Source organism: Arachis stenosperma, chromosome 3, assembly GCF_014773155.1.
Source record: "Arachis stenosperma cultivar V10309 chromosome 3, arast.V10309.gnm1.PFL2, whole genome shotgun sequence".
NCBI classification, from domain to species: Eukaryota; Viridiplantae; Streptophyta; class Magnoliopsida; order Fabales; family Fabaceae; genus Arachis; species Arachis stenosperma.
Window position 1 is genome coordinate 129,214,459 of NC_080379.1, and position 19,113 is coordinate 129,233,571.

A 19,113-nucleotide genomic window follows, 5' to 3' on the forward strand; every position below is an offset into this window, starting at 1 on the left:
ATGATTCACATTATAAGAATCCAAGTCTAATTTTTCATCTGCTCATTGGATTAGGTGTGAATGGATATAGAAGAAAAAATGGCATTATTACAAGGCCATTTCAGTCTTTGTACTCTTTGACATGTGGTTGTGGTTCCCTTGTACCCCACTCACTATAGCTTGTGTGTTGCCTCTGATCTGTTACAAGAGTGGAGTGGGCATGCCCTAGTCCTAGTCCTAGTGTGTCTTCAATTGGTGCGTGCCTTATCTTCCCACCAATTAAAAAATGGACACACATCACTTATCTCGCTCTATATCCATTTCAATGGTGCCCAATACCTCGCACACCAACCCACCATTAACCTTCACAAGTATCATATAATTATGCTAAATTGAGTGGAAATATGCTGTGGATGCACTAGTGTATGTTCCTGTCTTATTTACTAATGCTTGAAGTAGTAATAGATTAAGATTCCCTTGGCCTTGCCCAATTATGGGTATTGGCTGGGAAATAGTACCATTATTTAATTAATTTTAATCCAAAAGAACTGATTATTTTATTTTATTAAAATATTACTAGTTAGCCATGGCAAGGAGGGCCCGGAATTGTCACGGAACCTTGTCGCAATGTGCATAACGCATTATTATTATTAGTCACATACATCATCACCAAATCAAATATTTAAATAATTAACATCCATCCCGTGAATTTAAGTAATCGCAAAGAGCCAAAGACTACCCCATGATGCTGATGTTGCCATGGCTAACTCTTCACGAGCCTCTCTTCAATTTCTTGGAACAAAAATGGTTGGACCTCTCGCCTCAACAAAGAAGCATAGCCCGTGCATTTGCCCCTTAAAGAAAGGATTATTAACATGTCTTTTCAAAGCGAGAAAAAAAAATTAACCTTTTAAACCCCTTTTGTTTTTGGTCAAGTAGTAATAATGTTGAAACTTGAAAGGTAACTGACTTTGCGAGTTAAAATTCACTAAGAAAAATCAAAATAAAGCGATGAGGTTAGCTACCTCAAAATGAAATAGAATTTCATTTCCAAAAAACACTATCAACCCAATAATTTTAGTTTAGCAACCCAATAATATATTTTTAGTTTATATTTTTAAATATTATTGACTAAATATTGATAAAAAAATAAATTTTGCTAGCCTTTTAGTATTTTTTTTTTCTTTGGAACAACAACTACAACTTTTTTATAAGTGACGGGGCCAAGGCCCAAAAGAAAGGAAACCTACTGCACTACAATTTTGCTTAACTTCATCTTGCTTGCATCAGCAAGAAGATGATGGAACAAACATGGAGGTGGCTGTTTCCAAACTTTAATTCCCGGTTCATGTTCTTGTCCGAGTTTAGCAAGAGCATCAACACAGAAATTCGCCTATCTGTAGATGTGTCTAACTTCAACATTTTCCATCTTCACCAAAAGCTCCTTGATAGAACGAATGAGGGAGGAGTTACTATGGATCTCCGGTGACATCTTCTGAGTCAACGTTATAGTGCACTTTGAGTCTGATTCCACCACCAGCTTCCTAATACCCAGCTCAGATGCTAGTTTAACCCCAACATACATGCCCCATATCTTAGCCATGGTAATGCTAGTTTTGGCAAGATATAAGAACTAGAATTCCTATCCTAGTTACCTTTCTCAATTGTGATGAGAATTGTTCATTGCTCCCACTTAGTTAACCTCTAACCATGGAGGAAAGTCAAGTGGATGAATCAATTTGATTCCTCAAATCCTAATTAACTCCTAAAGGAATGACTAGCTTTAAAGACATTCAAATCAATTAGCAACTTCTAATTATCAATCAACAAAGGAATTAGATAACTCAAGAGTCACTAATTACTCTACCTAGGCCAAGAGGAACAAAATCTACACTAGAACTCAACCAAGCATTTCATCAAACACTTGGAAGGCACAAAAGGAAAGCATAGTAAATCAACAACAAGAATGAAATCTAACAACAATTATTACAAAGAATTAACAACAACAATCAAGGAAATCACAATTATCATGAATTACCTCAAATTGCATTATTGAAAGAAAACAAAGGAACAACAATCTATCCAAAACAAAATGAAGAATTACAATTATTAAAGTACATAACTAGAAAGAGGAAGAGGAAAAGATTAAAACTTGATGAGGAAAAAACTGAATTGAAGCATGAATTAAACCTAGATCTAAGAGGAGAGATTAACCTAATCCTAATCCTAGAGAGAAGTGAGAGCTTCTCTCTCTAAACTAATCCTAATTATGCTATATGCTAGAATGATGATACCTTCCTGATGAGCGGATAATTTATACGCTTTTTGGCATTGTTTTTAGTATGTTTTTAGTATGATTTAGTTAGTTTTTAGTATATTTTTAGTAGTTTTTAATTAAAATTCACTTTTCTGGACTTTACTATGAGTTTGTGTGTTTTTCTGTGATTTCAGGTATTTTCTGGCTGAAATTAAGGGTCCTGAGCAAAAATCTGATTTAGAGGCTGAAAAGGACTGCAGATGCTGTTGGATTCTGACCTCCCTGCACTCGAAGTGGATTTTCTGGAGTTACAGAAGCCCAATTGACGCGCTCTCAACGGCGTTGGAAAGTAGACATCCTGGGCTTTCTAGCAATGTATAATAGTCCATACTTTGCCCGAGATTTGATGGCCCAAACCGGCATTGCAAATCAGCTTCAGAATTCCCAGCGTTTAACGCTGGAACTGGCATAGAAATTGGAGTTAAACGCCCAAACTGGCATAAAAGCTGGCGTTTAACTCCAGAAAGAGTCTCTACACAAAAATGCTTCAATGCTCAGCCCAAGCACACACCAAGTGGGCCTGGAAGTGGATTTTTCTGTCATTTACTCAATTCTGTAAACCCTAGGTTACTAGTTCACTATTAATAGGATCTTTTGACATTGTATCTGTACCTCATGACACTTTACACGTTTCTCATTGTATCTTTTACAGCATGAGTCTCTAAACCCCATGGTTGGGGGTGAGGAGCTCTGCTGTGTCTTGATGGATTAATGCAATTACTACTGTTTCTTATTCAATCATGCTTGCTTCCGTTCTAAGATATCACTTGTTCTTAACCCGGATGAATGTGATGATCCGTGACACTCATCACATTCTCAACTATGAACGTGTGCCTGACAACCACCTCCGTTCTACCTTAGATTGAGTAGATATCTCTTGGATTCCTTAATCAGAATCTTCGTGGTATAAGCTAGAACTGATGGCGGCATTCAAGAGAATTTGGAAGGTCTAAACCTTGTCTGTGGTATTCTGAGTAGGATTCAATGATTGAATGACTGTGACGAGCTTCAAATTCCTGAGGGCGGGGCGTTAGTGACAGACGCAAAAGAGTCATTGGATTCTATTCCGGCCTGATTGAGAACCGACAGATGGATAGCCGTGCCGTGACAGGGTGCGTTGAACATTTCCACTGAGAGGATGGGAGGTAGCCACTGACAACGGTGAAACCCTTGCATACAGCTTGCCATGGAAGGAGTCTTGCGTGCTTGAAGAAGAAGACAGTAGGAAAGCAGAGATTCAGAAGATGGAGCATCTCCAAAACCTCAACCTGTTCCCCATTACTGCAAACCAAGTACTTATTTCATGTTCTTTTACTTTTCACAATCAACCCTGATAATTATTGATATCCTGACTAAGATTTACAAGATAACCATAGCTTGCTTCAAGCCGACAATCTCCGTGGGATCGACCCTTACTCACGTAAGGTATTACTTGGACGACCCAGTGCACTTGCTGGTTAGTTGTGCGGGGTTGCAACAGTGTGATTGCAATTTCGTGCACCAAGTTTTTGGCGCCGTTGCCGGGGATTGTTCGAGTTTGGACAACTGACGGTTTATCTTGTTGCTTAGATTAGGACTGTTTTATTTTTGTTGGTTTAGAGTCTTTTATTTAAGTTTAGTTTTATATTTTAAGTTTGGTGTCTTCTTTGTGTTTTCCTTTAAGTTTTCAAAAATTTGTGTTTGATTTTCTAAAAATTTTAAGTTTGGTGTCTTTTGTGCTTTTATTCACTTAAAAATTTTTCAAAAATTTGTTCTTGGTGTTCATCTTGATCTTCAAAGTGTTCTTGGTGTTCATCTTGACATTCAAAGTTTTCTTGTTTGTTCTCTTTGTTTTGATCTAAAATTTCTAAGTTTAGTGTCGTTCTGTTGTTTTTCTCTTTCCTCATTAAAATTTAAAAATAAAAAAAATATCCTTTCCTTGTTTTACTCATAATTTTCGAAATTTTGCATTAAATTAGTCAAAGATTTTCAAAATCATATCTTTTCAATCATTTTAATTTGCAATCATATCTTCTCAATCATATCTTTTTCAAAATAATTCTCAATCATATATTTCTAATTGCTAACTCCAAAATCTTTTTGAATAACTAATTGATTCAGTTTTTAATTTTGTTTTGATCTTATTTTCTGTTAATTTTCGAAATTTTATTTTATTCTCTATTTATTTTATTTTATATTTTTTCGGTCACTTTAAAAAATAACAAAATAAAAAAATAAAAAATAAATAATCTACTTGCAATCCATATCATTTCCCTTTCTCCATCATGGATCTAAGTGGAATTGAGCAGTCCAGATGGACTTTGGGGTCATATGCTAACCCCATTACAGCTGCATATGGGAGTAGCATCTGTATACCTCCCATTAAAGCAAGCAGCTTTGAGCTAAATCCTCAACTCATTATCATAGTGCAGCAAAATTGCCAGTATTCCGGTCTTCCACAGGAAGAACCTACTGAGTTTTTGGCACAATTCTTACAAATTACTAACACAGTACGTGATAAAGAGGTGGATCAGGATGTCTACAGACTATTACTGTTTCCATTTGCTATAAAAGATCAAGCTAAGAGGTGGTTGAATAACCAACCTACAGCAAGCATAAAGACATGGAAACAGTTATAAGACAAATTCCTGAATCAATTTTACCCTCCAAAAAGGATGACACAGCTAAGGCTGGACATCCAAGGCTTTAAACAAGAGGATGATGAACCCTTTTATAATGCCTGGGAGAGGTATAGAGGTATGCTAAGAAAATGCCCCTCTCAAATGTTTTCAGAGTGGGTACAGTTAGACATCTTCTACTATGGGCTTACAGAAAAAACTCAGATGTCTCTAGACCACTCAGCTGGTGGATCTATACATATGAGGAAAACGATTGAAGAAGCTCAAGAGCTTATAGACACTGTTGCTAGAAATCAACATTTGTACTCTAGCAATGAGTTTTCTACAAAAGAAGAAGAAGTTATGGCAGTAGCCACTGATCCTAGTCCTCAAGAATAGATGATTGAGCTTAATCAGCAATTACACCTGATGACAAAACAGTTAGCAGAATTTAAAGAGATTCTCCAAGAAACTAAAATTGCTAACAAGAACATAGAATCACAGTTGAATCAGGCAAAACAGCAGCTATCTAAACAGATAACAGAAGAATGCTGGTGCACGAAATTGTGATCAATACTTTTCAAAACATAAACAATCCCTAGTAATGGCTCCAAAGACTTGGTGCTCAATACCATGGCATAAACACAACTTCGCACAACTAACCAGCAAGTGCACTGGGTCGTCCAAGTAATAAACCTTACGCGAGTAAGGGTCGATCCCACGGAGATTGGTGGTATGAAGCAAGCTATGGTCACCTTATAAATCTCAGTCAGGCAGACTCAATTGGGTATAGTGATAAACGAATAAAGCATAAAGATAAAGATAGAGATACTTATGTATATCATTGGTGAGAGCTTCAGATAAGCGTATGAAGATGCCTTCCCTTCCGTCTCTCTGCTTTCCTACTGTCTTCATCCAATCCTTCTTACTCCTTTCCATGGCAAGCTTGTGTAGGGTTTCACCGTTGTCAGTGGCTACCTCCCATCCTCTCAGTGAAAATACGTCTCTGATGCTCTGTCACAGCATAGGCTAATCATCTGTCGGTTCTCGGTCCGGCCGGAATAGAATCCAGTGATTCTTTTGCGTCTGTCACTAACGCCCCGCCTTTCGGAGTTTGAAGCACGTCACAGTCATTCAATCATTGAATCCTACTCAGAATACCACAGACAAGGTTAGACCTTCCGAATTCTCTTGAATGCCGCCATCAGTTCTTGCCTATACCACGAAGACTCTGATCTCACGGAATGGCTGGCTCATTTGTCAGGCGAGCACTCGGTTGTCAGGCGATCAACCATGCATCATGCAATCAGAAATCCAAGAGATATTCACTAAGCCTCATATGCTTGTAGAACAAGAATGGTTGTCAGTCACCTTGTTCATAGGTGAGAATGATGATGAGTGTCACGGATCATCACATTCATCAAGTTGAAGAACAAGTGATATCTTGGACAAAGAACAAGCGGAATTGAATAGAAGAACAATAGTAATTGCATTAATACTCGAGGTACAGCAGAGCTCCACACCTTAATTTATGGTGTGTAGAAACTCCACCGTTGAAAATACATAAGAACAAGGTCTAGGCATGGCCGAATGGCCAGCCTCCCAAATGATCTAAGATAGCATAAAATTAGAAGATAGCTACCAAGATGTCAAATACAATAGTAAAAGGTCCTACTTATAGAAAACTAGTAGCCTAAGGTGTACAAAGATGAGTAAATGACATAAAAATCCACTTCCGGGCCCACTTGGTGTGTGCTTGGGCTGAGCAATGAAGTATTTTCGTGTAGAGACTTGTCTTGGAGTTAAACGCCAGCTTTTATGCCAGTTTGGGCGTTTAACTCCCATTTAGGTGCCAGTTCCGGCATTTAACGCTGGAATTTCTTGAGGTGATTTTGAACGCCGGTTTGGGCCATCAAATCTTGGGCAAAGTATGGACTATCATATATTGCTGGAAAGCCCAGGATGTCTACTTTCCAATGCCGTTGAGAGCGCGCCAATTGGGCTTCTGTAGCTCCAGAAAATCCACTTCGAGTGCAGGGAGGTCAGAATCCAACAGCATCTGCAGTCATTTTCAGTCTCTGAATTAGATTTTTGCTCAGAACCTTCAATTTCAGCCAGAAAATACCTGAAATCACAAAAAAACACACAAACTCATAGTAAAGTCCAGAAAAGTGAATTTTAACTAAAAACTAATAAAAATATACTAAAAACTAACTAGATCATACTAAAAACATACTAAAAACAATGCCAAAAAGTGTACAAATTATCCGCTCATCACAATACCAAACTTAAATTGTTGCTTGTCCCCAAGCAACTGAAGATCAAATAAGATAAAAAGAAGAGAATATGCAATGAACTCCAAAAACATCTATGAAGATCAGTATTAATTTGATGAGCGGGGCTTTTAGCTTTTTGCCTCTGAATAGTTTTGGCATCTCACTTTATCCTTTGGAACTCAGAATGATTGACCTCTTTAGGAACTCAGAATCCAGATAGTGTTATTGATTCTCCTAGTTAAGTATGATGATTCTTGAACACAGCTACTTTATTGAGTCTTGGCTGTGGCCCAAAGCACTCTGTCTTCCAGTATTACCACCGGATACATACATGCCACAGACACATAATTGGGTGAACCTTTTCAGATTGTGACTCAGCTTTGCTAAAGTCCCCAATTAGAGGTGTCCAGGGTTCTTAAGCACACTCTTATTGCCTTGGATCACAACTTTATTTCTTTCTTTTTCATCAATTTTTTTCGTTTTTCTCCCCCCCTCTTTTTTTTTTCGTTTGCTTTTTTTTTTGTATTCACTGCTTTTTCTTGCTTCAAGAATCATTTTTATGATTTTTCAGATCCTCAGTAACATGTCTCCTTTTTCATCATTCTTTCAAGAGCCAACATTCTTGAACCACAAATTCAAAAGACATATGCACTGTTCAAGCATACATTCAGAGAACAAAAGTGTTGCCACCACATCAAAATAATTAAACTGTTATAAAATTCAAAATTCATGCAATTCTTTTTCTTTTCAATTAAGCACGTTTTTATTTAAGAAAGGTGATGGATTCATAGGACATTCATAACTTTAAGGCATAAACACTAAGACACTAATGATCATAAGACACAAACATGGATAAACATAAGCACTAAAATTCGAAAAACAGAAGAATAAAGAACAAGGAAATCAAGGAACGGGTCCACCTTAGTGATGGCGGCTCTTCCTTCCTCTTGAAGGTCCTATGGAGTGCTTAAGCTCCTCAATGTCTCTTCCTTGCCTTTGTTGCTCCTCTCTCATGATTCTTTGATCTTCTCTTATTTCATGGAGGAGAATGGAGTGTTCTTGGTGCTCCACCCTTAGTTGTCCCATGTTGGAACTCAATTCTCCTAGGGAGGTGTTTAGTTGCTCCCAATAGTTTTGTGGAGGAAAGTGCATCCCTTGAGGTATCTCAGGGATCTCATAATGAGAGGGGTCTCTTGTGTGCTCCATCCTTTTCTTGGTAATGGGCTTATCCTCATCAATGGTGGTGTCTCCCTCTATGTCAACTCCAACTGAATAACAAAGGTGACAAATGAGGTGAGGAAAGGCTAACCTTGCCAAGGTAGAGGACTTGTCCGCCACCTTGTAGAGTTCTTGGGCTATAACCTCATGAACTTCCACTTCTTCTCCAATCATGATGCTATGGATCATGATGGCCCGGTCTAGAGTAACTTCGGACCGGTTGCTAGTGGGAATGATTGAGCGTTGGATAAACTCCAACCATCCTCTAGCCACGGGTTTGAGGTCATGCCTTCTCAATTGAACCGGCTTGCCTCTTGAATCTCTCTTCCATTGTGCGCCCTCTTCACATATGATTGTGAGGACTTGGTCCAACCTTTGATCAAAGTTGACCCTTCTAGTGTAAGGATGTTCATCTCCTTGCATCATAGGCAAGTTGAACGCCTCCCTCACACTTTCCGGACTAAAATCCAAGTATTTCCCCCGAACCATTGTGAGATAATTCTTTGGATCCGGGTTCACACTTTGATCATGGTTCTTGGTGATCCATGCATTGGCATAGAACTCTTGAACCATCAAGATTCTGACTTGTTGAATGGGGTTGGTAAGCACTTCCCAACCTCTTCTTCGAATCTCATGGTGGATCTCCGCATATTCACCCTTTTTGAGTGAAAAGGGGACCTCGGGGATCACCTTCTTCAAGGCCACAACTTCATAGAAGTGGTCTTGATACACCCTTGAGATGAATCTATCCATCTCCCATGACTCGGAGGTGGAAGCTTTTGCTTTCCCTTTCCTCTTTCTAGAGGTTTCTCCGGCCTTGGATGCCATAATGGTTATGGAAAAACGAAAAAGCAATGCTTTTACCACACCAAACTTAAAATGTTTGCTCGTCCTCGAGCAAAAGAAGAAAGAAGAGAGTAGAAGAAGAAGAAATGAGGAAGAGGGAGATGGTGTTCGGCCATTATGGGTGGGTTTGGGAGGGAAAGTGTTTTGAGTTTGAAGGGTGAGGTTGGTGGGGTTTTATGAAGGATGGATGTGAGTGGTGAAGAGAAAGATGGGATTTGATAGGTGAAGGATTTTTGGGGAAGAGGTATTGAGGTGATTGGTGAATGGGGAAGAAAAGAGAGGGTGGTGGTGGGGTTGGTGGGGGTCCTGTGGGGTCCACAGATCCTGTGGTGTCAAGGAAAAGTCATCCCTGCACCAAATGTTGCTCAAAATCACGTTTTGAGCCTTTTCTGGCGTTAAACGCCGGGCTGGTGCCCATTCCTGGTGTTTAACGCCAGGTTCTTGCCCTTTTTTGGCGTTTAACGCCAGTCTGGTGCCCCTTTCTGGCGTTAAACGCCCAGAATGGTGCCAGACTGGGCGTTAAACGCCCAACTGCTAGGCTTACTGGCGTTTGAACGCCAGCAGCATCTTCCTCCAGGGTGTGCTGTTTTTCTTCCTGTTTTTCATTCTGTTTTTGCTTTTTCAATTAATTTTGTGACTTCTTATGATCATCATCCTACAAAATAAAATAAAATAACAAAAGAAAATATGTAAAATATAATATTGGGTTGCCTCCCAACAAGCGCTTCTTTAATGTCAGTAGCTTGACAGAGGGCTCTCATGGAGCCTCACAGATACTCAGAGCAATGTTGGAACCTCCCAACACCAAACTTAGAGTTTGAATGTGGGGGTTCAACACCAAACTTAGAGTTTGGTTGTGGCCTCCCAACACCAAACTTAGAGTTTGAATGTGGGGGCTCTTCTTGACTCTGATTTGAGAGAAGCTCTTCATGCTTCATCTCTATGGTGACAGAGGGATATCCTTGAGCCTTAAACACAAAGGATTCTCCATTCACTTGAATGATCAGTTCACCTCTATCAACATCAATCACAGCCTTTGCTGTGGCTAGGAAAGGTCTGCCAAGGATGATGGTTTCATCCATGCATTTCCCAGTCTCTAGGACTATGAAATCAGTAGGGATGTAATGGTCTTCAATCTTAACCAGAACATTCTCTACAAGTCCATAAGCTTGTTTTCTTGAGTTGTCTGCCATCTCTAGTGAGATTTTTGCAGCTTGTACCTCAAAGATCCTTAGCTTCTCCATTACTGAGATAGGCATGAGGTTTACACTTGACCCTAAGTCACACAGAGCCTTCTTGAAGGCCATGGTGCCTATGGTACAAGGTATGGAAAACTTCCCAGGGTCTTGTCTCTTTTGAGGTAATTTTTGCCTAGACAAGTCATCCAGTTCTTTGGTGAGCAAAGGAGGTTCATCCTTCCAAGTCTCATTTCCAAATAACTTGTCATTTAGCTTCATGATTGCTCCAAGGTATTTAGCAACTTGCTCTTCAGTGACATACTCATCCTCTTCAGAGGAAGAATACTCATCAGAGCTCATAAAAGGCAGAAGTAAGTCCAATGGAATCTCTATGGTCTCATTTTGAGTCTCAGATTTCCATGGTTCCTCATTAGGGAACTCAGTGGAGGTTAGTACACGCCCATTGAAGCCTTCCTCAGTGGCGTTCACCTCCTCTCCTTCCTCTCCAAATTCGGCCATGTTTATAGCTTTGCACTCTCCTTTTGGATTTTCTTCTGTATTACTTGGAAGAGTACTTGGAGGGAGTTCAGTAATTTTCTTACTCAGCTGTCCCACTTGTGCCTCCAAATTCCTAATGGAGGACCTTGTTTCAGTCATGAAACTTTGAGTGGTTTTGATTAGATCAGAGACCATGGTTGCTAAGTCAGAGGGGTTCTGCTTAGAATTCTCTGTCTATTGCTGAGAAGATGATGGAAAAGGCTTGCCATTGCTAAACCTGTTTCTTCCACCATTGTTGTTATTGAAACCTTGTTGAGGTCTCTCTTGATTCTTCCATGAGAAATTTGGGTGATTTCTCCATGAAGAATTATAGGTGTTTCCATAGGGTTCTCCTAGGTAATTCACCTCTTCCATTGAAGGATTCTCAGGACCATAAGCTTCTTCCTCAGATGAAGCATCCTTAGTACTGCTTGGTGCAATTTGCATTCCAGACAGACTTTGAGAAATCAAATTGACTTGTTGAGTGAATATTTTATTCTGAGCCAAAATGGCGTTCAGAGTATCAATCTCAAGAACTCCTTTCTTCTGACTTGTCCCATTGTTCACAGGATTTCTCTCAGAAGTGTACATGAATTGGTTATTTGCAACCATTTCAATGAGCTCTTGAGCTTCTGTAGGCGTCTTCTTCAGATGAAGAGATCCTCCAGCAGAGCTATCCAAGGACATCTTAGATAGTTCAGAGAGACCATCATAGAAAATACCTATGATGCTCCATTCAGAAAGCATGTCAGAAGGACATTTTCTGATCAATTGTTTGTATCTTTCCCAAGCTTCATAGAGGGATTCTCCATCCTTCTGTCTGAAGGTTTGGACTTCCACTCTAAGCTTACTCCATCTTTGTGGTGGAAAGAACTTTGCCAAGAAGGCATTGACTAGCTTTTCCCAAGAATCCAGGCTTTCTTTAGGTTGTGAGTCCAACCATATTCTAGCTCTGTCTCTTACAGCAAAAGGGAATAGCATCAGTCTATAGACCTTAGGGTCTACCCCATTAGTCTTGACTGTGTCACAGATTTGCAAGAATTTAGCTAAGAACTGATGAGGATCTTCCATTGGAAGTCCATGGAACTTGCAATTCTGTTGCATTAGAGAAACTAATTGAGGTTTAAGCTCAAAGTTGTTTGCTCCAATGGCCGGGATAGAGATGCTTCTCCCATAGAAGTCGGGAGTGGGTGCAGTAAAGTCACCCAGCACCTTCCGTGCATTGTTTGCATTATTGTTGTTTTCGGCTGCCATGTCTTCTTCTTCTTTGAAGAATTCGGTCAGGTCCTCTGAAGAGAGTTGTGCTTTGGTTTCTCTTAGCTTTCTCTTCAAGGTCCTTTCGGGTTCAGGGTCAGCTTCAACAAGAATGCCTTTGTCTCTGCTCCTGCTCATATGAAAGAGAAGAGAACAAGAAAATGTGGAATCCTCTATGTCACAGTATAGAGATTCCTTGAGGTGTCAGAGGAAAAGAGAAATAGAAAGAAGAAGGAGAAGAAGAATTCGAACTTTAATTAGATAAGGTTCGAATTGTGCATTGAGAAGGAGTGGTACTCCATAAATAGAAGGATGTGAGAAGGAGGGAAGTAATTTTTTCGAAAATTAATTAGAATATTTTGAAAACATTTTTTTTTTAAAAACACTAATTGATTTTCGAAAATAAAAGTGGAAAAGAAATCAAGTGATTTTTGAAAATGGATTTGAAATTAGAAGTTAAAAAGATTTGATTGAGAACTTATTCTGAAAAAGATGTGATTGAGAAGATATGATTGAAAAGTTATGCTTAAAAAGATGTGATTGAGAAGATATGATTTGAAAACAATTTTAAAAAGATTTGATTTGAAAATAAATGACTTGCCTAACAAGAAAAGATATGATTCAAAACATTAAACCTTTCTCGACAGAAAAGGCAACAATCTTGAAATTTTGAATCAAATCATTAATTGTTAGTAAGTATCTTTGAAAAAGGAAAGAAATTAATTTTGAAAACATTTGATTGAAAAGATATGATTTGAAAAAGATTTGATTTTGAAAAACTTTGAAAACTTGAAAAAATTTGATTTGAAAAACAAAATCTTCCCCCTAGCACCATCCTGGCGTTAAACGCCCAGAATGGTATCCATTCTGGCGTTTAACGCCCAAAATGCACCCTTTTTGGGCGTTAAACGCCAAACCAGGTACCCTGGCTGGCGTTTAAACGCCAGTCTGCCTTCTTCACTGGGCATTTTTGAATGCCCAGCTTTTTCTGTATAATTCCTCTGCAGTATGTTCTGAATCTTCAATTCTCTGTATTATTGACTTGAAAAGACACAGATAAAAAATATTTTTGGATTTTTTAATAATCAAAATGCAACAAGAATCAAATAACAATGCATGCAAGACACCAAACTTAGCAGTTTGTATACTACTGACACTATATGAGACACATAAACACTCAAGTCAAAAGAATTCAAAGATCAGAGTAAGAAATCATCAAGAATTACTTGAAGATCCTTAAGACACATGAATGAATGCATGCAATTGACACCAAACTTAAGATGAGACACTAGACTCAAGCAAGAAACATCAAATATTTTTGGTTTTTATGGTTTTTGTGAATTTTTTTTTTGTGATTTTCGAAAATTAAGTGGAAAAAGATATCAAAATTCTTAATGAGAATTCCAGGAATCAGTGCAATGCTAGTCTAAGACTCCGGTCCAGGAATTAGACATGGCTTCACAGCCAGCCAAGCTTTCAAGGAAAGCTTCGGTCCAAAACACTAGACATGGCCAAAGGCCAGCCAAGCCTTAGCAGATCACTGCTCCAAAAGCACGATCAACAAGCTCTTGTGATGATAAGTTGAAACCTCGGTCCAATGAAATTAGACATGGCTTTACAGCCAGCCAGATTTCAGCAAATCATCATGAAACTCTAGAATTCATCTTCAAGAATTTCGAAAAAAATAAATGCCTAATCTAAGCAACAAGATGAACCGTCAGTTGTCCATACACAAGAACAATCCCCGGCAACGGCGCCAAAAACTTGGTGCACGAAATTGTGATCAATACTTTTCAAAACATAAACAATCCCTAGTAATGGCTCCAAAGACTTGGTGCTCAATACCATGGCATAAACACAACTTCGCACAACTAACCAGCAAGTGCACTGGGTCGTCCAAGTAATAAACCTTACGCGAGTAAGGGTCGATCCCACGGAGATTGGTGGTATGAAGCAAGCTATGGTCACCTTGTAAATCTCAGTCAGGCAGACTCAATTGGGTATAGTGATAAACGAATAAAGCATAAAGATAAAGATAGAGATACTTATGTATATCATTGGTGAGAGCTTCAGATAAGCGTATGAAGATGCCTTCCCTTCCGTCTCTCTGCTTTCCTACTGTCTTCATCCAATCCTTCTTACTCCTTTCCATGGCAAGCTTGTGTAGGGTTTCACCGTTGTCAGTGGCTACCTCCCATCCTCTCAGTGAAAATACGTCCCTGATGCTCTGTCACAGCATAGGCTAATCATCTGTCAGTTCTCGGTCCGGCCGGAATAGAATCCAGTGATTCTTTTGCGTCTGTCACTAACGCCCCGCCTTTCGGAGTTTGAAGCACGTCACAGTCATTCAATCATTGAATCCTACTCAGAATACCACAGACAAGGTTAGACCTTCCGAATTCTCTTGAATGCCGCCATCAGTTCTTGCCTATACCACGAAGACTCTGATCTCACGGAATGGCTGGCTCGTTTGTCAGGCGAGCACTCGGTTGTCAGGCGATCAACCATGCATCATGCAATCAGAAATCCAAGAGATATTCACTAAGCCTCATATGCTTGTAGAACAAGAATGGTTGTCAGTCACCTTGTTCATAGGTGAGAATGATGATGAGTGTCACGGATCATCACATTCATCAAGTTGAAGAACAAGTGATATCTTGGACAAAGAACAAGCGGAATTGAATATAAGAACAATAGTAATTGCATTAATACTCGAGGTACAGCAGAGCTCCACACCTTAATCTATGGTGTGTAGAAACTCCACCGTTAAAAATACATAAGAACAAGGTCTAGGCATGGCCGAATGGCCAGCCTCCCAAATGATCTAAGATAGCATAAAATTAGAAGATAGCTACCAAGATGTCAAATACAATAGTAAAAGGTCCTACTTATAGAAAACTAGTAGCCTAAGGTGTACAAAGATGAGTAAATGACATAAAAATCCACTTCCGGGCCCACTTGGTGTGTGCTTGGGCTGAGCAATGAAGTATTTTCGTGTAGAGACTTGTCTTGGAGTTAAACGCCAGCTTTTATGCCAGTTTGGGCGTTTAACTCCCATTTAGGTGCCAGTTCCGGCGTTTAACGCTGGAATTTCTTGAGGTGATTTTGAACGCCGGTTTGGGCCATCAAATCTTGGGAAAAGTATGGACTATCATATATTGCTGGAAAGCCCAGGATGTCTACTTTCCAACGCCGTTGAGAGCGCGCCAATTGGGCTTCTGTAGCTCCAGAAAATCCACTTCGAGTGCAGGGAGGTCAGAATCCAACAGCATCTGCAGTCCTTTTTAGTCTCTGAATCAGATTTTTGCTCAGAACCTTCAATTTCAGCCAGAAAATACCTGAAATCACAGAAAAACACACAAACTCATAGTAAAGTCCAGAAAAGTGAATTTTAACTAAAAACTAATAAAAATATACTAAAAACTAACTAGATCATACTAAAAACATACTAAAAACAATGCCAAAAAGTGTACAAATTATCCGCTCATCAAATGCCAAGCGGTTCAACTGAGGAGTGGGAAGACAGTGAATAACACTGCTCAAAGTAGCAAAAAGCCAATAAAGGAACAATTGACAGAGGATAGCCAAACCACTATCCAAAATCCCTCTGAGGACAGTAAGAGCCCAGAGAGGAATACTCTTGGCGTTCAAACGCCAAAAAAGGGGGGAAAGCTGGCGTTAAACGCCCATTCCCTGCCCAGTTCTGGCGTTCAAACGCCAGAAAAGGGAGAAAAGTTGGCATTAAACGCCCATTTTCCACCCAATCCTGGCGTTCAAACGCCAATAGGGAATAAGACACCTGAGAGTGCTGATAGTAACCCCTCTAAAAAGGCTTCTCCAACCACTTCTGTAAGGAATAAACCTGCAGCAACTAAGGTTGAAGAATATAAAGCCAAGATGCCTTATCCTCAGAAGCTCCGCCAAGCGGAGCAGGATAAGCAATTTGCCCGCTTTGCAGACTACCTAAGGACTCTTGAAATAAAGATTCCGTTTGCAGAGGCACTTGAGCAAATACCTTCTTATGCTAAGTTCATGAAAGAGATCTTAAGTCATAAGAAGGATTGGAGAGAAACTGAAAAAGTATTTCTCACTGAAGAATGCAGTGCAGTCATTCAGAAAAGCTTACCAGAAAAGCTTCAAGATCCAGGAAGTTTTATGATACCATGCACATTAGAAGGTGCTTGCACCAAGACAGCCCTGTGTGACCTTGGAGCAAGCATCAATCTAATACCTGCATCCACTATCAGAAAGCTTGGGTTGACTAAAGAAGTCAAACCAACCCGGATATGCCTCCAACTTGCTGATGGCTCCATTAAATATCCATCAGGCATAATTGAGGACATGATTGTCAAGGTTGGGCCATTTGCCTTTCCAACTGACTTTGTAGTGCTGGAAATGGAGGAGCACAAGAGTGCAACTCTCATTCTAGGAAGACCTTTCCTAGCAACTGGACGAACTCTCATTGATGTACAAAAAGGGGAAATAATCCTGAGAGTCAATGAGGATGAGTTCAAGTTGAATGTTGTCAAAGCTATGCAGCATCCAGACACATCAAATGACTGCATGAGCACTGATATTATTGACTCTTTGGTGGAGGAGGTCAATATGACTGAAAGTCTTGAATCAGAGCTAGATGACATCTTTAAAGATGTTCAGCCTGATCTGGAGGAACTAAAGGAAATAAAAGAAATTCTGAAAATTCCTCAGGAAGAAGATAAGTCTCCTAAACCAGAGCTCAAACCACTACCACCATCCCTGAAATATGCATTTCTAGGAGAAGGTGACACTTTTCCAGTAATCATAAGCTCTGCTCTAAATCCACAGGAAGAGGAAGCACTAACTCAAGTGCTAAGGACACACAAGACAGCTCTTGGGTGGTCCATAAGTGATCTTAAGGGCATTAGCCCAGCAAGATGCATGCACAAGATCCTATTGGAGGATGATGCTAAGCCAGTGGTTCAACCACAAAGGCAGCTAAATCCAGCCATGAAGGAGGTGGTGCAGAAAGAGGTCACTAAGTTACTAGAGGCTGGGATTATTTATCCTATTTCTGATAGCCCCTGGGTGAGCCCTGTCCACATTGTCCCTAAGAAGGGAGGCATGACAGTGGTTCATAATGAAAAGAATGAACTAGTTCCTACAAGAACAGTTACAGGGTGGCGCATGTGTATTGACTACAGAAGGCTTAATACAGTCACCAGAAAGGATCATTTTCCTTTACCATTCATAGACCAGATGCTAGAGAGACTAGCAGGTCATGAATACTACTGCTTTTTGGACGGCTACTCAGGTTACAACCAAATTGCAGTAGATCCTCAGGACCAAGAGAAAACAGCATTTACATGTCCTTCTAGAGTATTTGCCTACAGAAGGATGCCTTTTGGTCTGTGCAATGCACCTGCAACCTTTCAGAGGTGCATGCTCTCTATCTTCTCAGATATGGTAGAGAAATTTCTGGAAGTCTTCATGGATGACTTTTCAGTATTTGGAGACTCATTCAGCTCCTGCCTTAACCATCTAGCACTTGTTCTGAAAAGATGCCAAGAGACCAACCTAGTTTTAAACTGGGAAAAATGTCACTTTATGGTGACTGAAGGAATTGTCCTTGGGCATAAAATTTTAAACAAAGGAATAGAGGTGGATCAAGCTAAAGTTGAAGTAATTGAAAAATTACCACCACCTACCAATGTTAAGGCAATCAGAGGCTTTCTGGGGCATGCAGGATTCTACAGAAGGTTTATAAAGGATTTTTCAAAAATTGCCAAACCTCTGAGTAATCTGCTAGCTGCTGACACTCCATTTATTATTGATAATGAGTGTCTGCAGGCGTTTGAAACTCTGAAAGCTAAGCTGGTCACAGCACCAGTCATCTCTGCACCAGACTGGACATTACCATTTGAACTAATGTGTGATGCCAGTGACCATGCCATTGGTGCAGTACTGGGACAAAGGCATGGTAAGCTTCTGCACGTCATTTATTATGGCAGCCGTATTCTAAATGATGCACAGAAGAACTACACAACCACAGAAAAGGAGTTACTTGCAGTGGTTTATGCCATTGACAAGTTCAGATCTTATTTAGTAGGATCAAAAGTGATTGTGTACACTGACCATGCTGCTCTTAAATATCTACTCACAAAGCAGGATTCAAAACCCAGGCTCATAAGATGGGTGTTGCTTCTGCAAGAGTTTGATATAGAAATAAGAGATAGAAAAGGAACAGAGAATCAAGTGGCTGATCACCTGTCCCGGATAGAACCAGTAGCAGGAGCATCCCTCCCTCCTACTGAGATCTCTGAAACCTTTCCGGATGAGCAATTGTTTGCTATTCAGGAAGCTCCGTGGCTTGCAGACAGTGCAAACTATAAGACTCAAGGTTCTCCTTCTGTAACCATAGAGAGGAAGCATGAAGAGCTTCTCTCAAAACAGAGTCAAACAGAGCCCCCACAGTCAAACTCTAAGTTTGGTGTTGGGAGGCCACCACCAACTTCTAAGTTTGGTGTTGAACCCCACATTCAAACTCTAAGTTTGGTGTTGGGAGGTTCCAACATTGCTCTGAACATCTGTGAGGCTCCATGAGAGCCCACTGTCAAGCTACTGACATTAAAGAAGCGCTTGTTGGGAGGCAACCCAATGTTATATTTATTATTTTCCTTTGTTATTTTATGTTTTCTATAGGTTGATGATCATGGGAAGTCACAAATTCAATTGAAAAAGCAGAAACAGAATGAAAAATAGAAAGAAAAACAGCACACCCTGGAGGAAAACCTTGCTTGCGTTTAAACGCCAGTAAGGGCAGCAAATGGGCGTTTAACGCCCAGTCTGGCACCATTCTGGGCGTTTAACGCCAGAAAGGGGCACCAGACTGGCGTTAAACGCCAGGAATGGGCACCAAGCTGGCGTTAAACACC

The 19,113-nt window shown here is 40.0% G+C and overlaps 1 non-coding gene across 1 annotated transcript; it reads left to right on the top strand.

Moving 5' to 3' along the window:
* Window positions 1-11,689: 11,689 nt before the first annotated feature.
* On the top strand, window positions 11,690-11,797 carry LOC130972675 (small nucleolar RNA R71). The gene has a single exon (XR_009083839.1). It is a non-coding gene; the product is annotated as a small nucleolar RNA R71 (small nucleolar RNA).
* Window positions 11,798-19,113: the final 7,316 nt, after the last annotated feature.